At 39.8% G+C, this 4,223-nt stretch overlaps 1 pseudogene; it reads right to left on the bottom strand.

The window, feature by feature from the left end:
- Positions 1-1,024: 1,024 nt before the first annotated feature.
- On the bottom strand, positions 1,025-2,667 carry LOC140498553 (DET1 homolog pseudogene; annotated as a pseudogene).
- Between the last annotated feature and the right edge of the window lie 1,556 nt (positions 2,668-4,223).

The following is a 4,223-nucleotide window of genomic DNA, read 5'->3' as shown; positions in this document are numbered from 1 at the left end:
ATTTCTTGCCTTCTCAATGAGTGGTATAGGGAAGGTGGAAGGAAGAAAGCTTAGAAATCAAAGTTTTAAAAATGAATGTTAAATATTGTTTTTTCTTGTAATTGGGGAAAATAAAATCCTAAATAAAAAATAACTGGAAGCTAAATAATCTAATCCTGAAGAATGAATGAATCAAATAACAAATCAGAAGCAATCAGCAATTTCTTCAAAGAGAATCACAGTAATTAGACAACATACAATAATCTATGGGATTCAGTCAAGGAAGCAGAAATTTCATATTTCTAAATGCTTACATGAATAAAATGGAAAAAAAAACAGCTCAATGAGTGGGGCATACAATTCAAAAACCTAGAGAAAGAAAAAATTAAAAATTCCCAATTAAACACACAATTGGAAATTATTAAAGTAAAAGGAGGGATTAATAAAATAGAAAATATTGAACTAATAAATAAACTAACAATTTTTTGTGAAAAAAATAAAATACATAAACTTTTTGTTGTTTTATTTTTATTTTTTTAAGTAAGAAAATATGTGTTTTATTCTTACTTAAAAAGACAACTTCCGTTTTTGGCTAAGTGATAAAGAATGAGCAGGGTCTTCATCAGTTATTAAGTCTGGCCACAATAGCAACCAATTGCTCTGCTTCAGGCTGCATACCATTGTCAAGAAAAGAGGAAAGGGAAATACTGGAAAACTCTCATCTACACCTCAGTAAAATATATATTTGAAGAACTTCCCCCACTCAAAATGATTAAAGGACTTAATGATGAGCAATCTTGTGGAAAAAGTGGGAGACATTTAAATTATTTGATAGCTAAGTTGTTTGTTTTTCTTTAAGTTATTCTGGGTGCAGCTCCTCTCTTCTGGCTCAAGTTTGAGTGACTACAGATCAACCAAGGCTCACTCAACTTGGCTTCAAAGGAACAATACTGACCCCTGGAAGGCTCTGCTCTCTGATGTGCAGAGATGAGAGGGGGCACAAGTCTTAGAAAGTGAGACAAGCTGGCTTTGCTGGACGCCCAGTCTATGTGCAGCTGCGCCACATGTGGAAATTGACCATGTATTCGGCATTAGTCCTCTGCACTGAGATGGCAAAAACCTCAAAAGGGTGGAAGGTAAAGGAAACCAGGCAGGGGGCTGTGTGGTTGATCAGCGGCCCAGCAGGTCTGCCTGGATCTCAAATTTGAGCAGATCAGAATCCCGGGCATACAACCTGATTGGGTGATCTCTACAAGTCTTGGGCTGTTCCATAACTGAAACCTACTTGTCATCATAGCTAAAGAGAGACAGATAGGGAGTAGGGACTGCCACTGGATGATTTGGAGCTGGTGGGGAGCTGACCAAACAGCCACTGTACTGCTTCTGTGTGCCCTCCATATTTTGCATTTAAAATAGTGTCTTTAAATCAGCGTTGGATCTACCTCTCAAAGTTATTGCGAGAAGCTGAACAAGGAAACTGAATGGCTTCACTGTGCAGGGTAGCATTGCAGAAGAGGTCCAAAAAATTCTCAAAGAGCTCCAGCAATTCATCTGAGGTTTTCTGGTCCTCTGTCCTCTCCATATTGTACACAACAAAGAAGGAAGGCTGTGATGGGTCTGTGACCTGTAGTGTCACTGTGTCCTCACTAGTGTACTTAATAAAGAGGTGATTTTCATCTAGAAACTGCATCTTCCACATGTGCAACTGTCATAGCTGGTCAAAATACTGGAATAAGTGCCTTTTGGCCATGGTACTACCATCCTGCTCTGCCTGGTGCCACAAGTATACCAGTACTTTAGGGAATTGATGAAATGTTCCTTGTAGGGGTTGGCCATGCCTGTTTGGCTGTCTCGTAGTACCTCAGGGTAGACAGCTGACAGGGTGAGCAGGTCATCCTCACAGCAGAATCCGCCAATGGTAGGGACATCAATAAAGGTGGGTCAGGAGTGACCTGGAAGACATGAATGGTCTGCTGCTATACTGAAAGAATGGCTAGTATGTTCTTATATAAGTACAGTCCTTTTTTGTGGGACAAGATCACTTTATCACCTTTAAACGTGCGGGTATCACACAATCTGCCAGTGTGAAGATCAATGATACAAAGGGAATAGTCCTCCAAAAGGGAGCAGGGATTTAGTGTCACTGACTCACTCACTGTTGTGATATACTTCATAAAAAGGAGGGTGAGGCTCTTCAGGGAGGTAGACAGCTGAACCCACAATGACACAACAGCAGTCATCTGTGAAGAGGCTACACTTGCGATTCAGGTGTTGACTGTTAGCAGCTACGTTGGTGAAATGCAACAAGACGAAGAAGCCTTCAAAGAATCGGCCTCAGATGTTGACTGACCTCTGGTCATTGCCATTAGCCAAAATTTCACCCTCAGAACCCTACAGTAGGTCTTCTGCTGCTTGGCAGCCCTCAAACTCATAAATCTCCAGTGATGTCTGGTCTGAAGAAAAGGCAGTAAAGTAGCACCCATCAGGTGAAAATTTTCGCAGGAAGAAAGGTGGCTTTTCCACATTAACCACAGTAAAGTTGGGGAAGATGTTCTGGTGGAACACTCAAACCTGGTGCCAGTGGGTGCCAGCCTTGCCTGAACTAATGTGCCAATGCTCCAAGTGGTGGATAACATTTTGGTTCTGGATTCTTCAAGGTTTAATTGTTGGAACATCATGATCCATCATCAAAGCATCTTATTTCCATCAGTCCCGTGCCCCGCAATGCTCTGGGCTCATGAGGCCGGGGCGAGGGGATCCCCAGACTGCGATGGCCTCACTCCAATGGCTGCCACCGCCACAGCCGTCACTGTCATGTTGCCACTGATGCCAGCACCCAGTGACAATGTCCGAGATTGCCTCGTTCCCCCATCCCACACCCCCTCCCTCAGCCGGATTTGTTTTTGGTTTTTTAAAGGAAAGAAGATAACCAAATAACCTATATCAAAAGTCCGAAGGGTGAATTCCTCACCAACGAAAAGGAAATTAAAGCTACTATTAGGAGCCATTTTGGCCAACTACATGCCAATAAATATGCCAACCTAAGAGAAATGGATTAATATTTATAAAAATATAAATTGCCCAGATTAACAGAAGAGGAAATAAGCCATTTAACACCTTTGTAGAAAACAAAATTGAACAAGCCATCAATGAACTCCCTAAGAAAACATCTCCAGATACAAATACGTTTGCAAGTGAAAAAGTTAAAACTATCAATATAATCTATTTTAATTTTTATAAAAACAGGTTATTATAAATTTGAAACATCCTAAAATGAGTTCTTCCTAAGCAGAGTATGACACTAATGACAAAAAGAATTACACTGTACATATACCAAAAAAATCCATAGATATTTCATTAGATGGTGAATGAATAAGGAAAAAAGTGACTCCTTCCTTAATGGTATTTTAATTCTTCATATTTGTTATTTCAATATGTATATATCAAGAGCAAAATCTTGCAACTTCTGCAAACAGAAAAGGACAGGCAAGATTGGCACGTTTACCTGGCATGCCACTTCAGAGAAAATAAGTAGTAGAGAACACAGTTTTCTAAGGCAAAAGGGGATGTGTCACTGGAGGAGGAAACTGAGGCTAAATTTTAGGAAAGTTCATATCTGATGTGAACATTAAAAGTGGAGTAAAAGGAGAGAGTCCATTCTAGATCCTGGGAATGACTTGGACAAAGAGTCAGAAGACAGGATATCAGGCTCTGAAAACAGTGTGGTTGGAACAAAGAGTTAGTGAGGAAGTTAAAATATAATGTGGCTGGAAAAGCTGGCTAAGATCACGTTGTGGTGAGTCTTAAATTCCTGACTGAAGAGGATATACTTGTCTAAGAGGTAAGGGGGAGCTATTGGAAGTTTCTGAGGAGAGGAGTTATATACTTTTCAAGTGATAATCCTCTTTTTCAAGATTCAGCAATATAGTTCCCACAGCTTCAGACAGCTCTAATCATCAGGAATTGTCAGGAAATTCTTTCCTCATATGATGATGAAATCTTCCTATCTGTAACCCTATGTAGTATTCTAGGCAAGGAATCTAGGGCCAAACAGAGAAATTTGAATCCCTAGTCCTTGCATCAGTCATTCAAATACAAGAAGATAGCTCTTACTTTCCTCTAAGCCTTTGTTTTTTGGTCCCTAAGCCAAACCTTTCCAATTTCATCAATAAAATTTGTTATGGCTTGGTCTCCATTCACCTTAACATCATAATTCTCTAACATTACTAATATTTAACAAAACT

Source organism: Notamacropus eugenii, chromosome 4 (genome assembly GCF_028372415.1).
Source record: "Notamacropus eugenii isolate mMacEug1 chromosome 4, mMacEug1.pri_v2, whole genome shotgun sequence".
Lineage (NCBI taxonomy): Eukaryota > Metazoa > Chordata > Mammalia > Diprotodontia > Macropodidae > Notamacropus > Notamacropus eugenii.
Note: the sequence above shows the minus strand (reverse complement) of the source record. Positions and strands in the feature narration are given on the sequence as shown.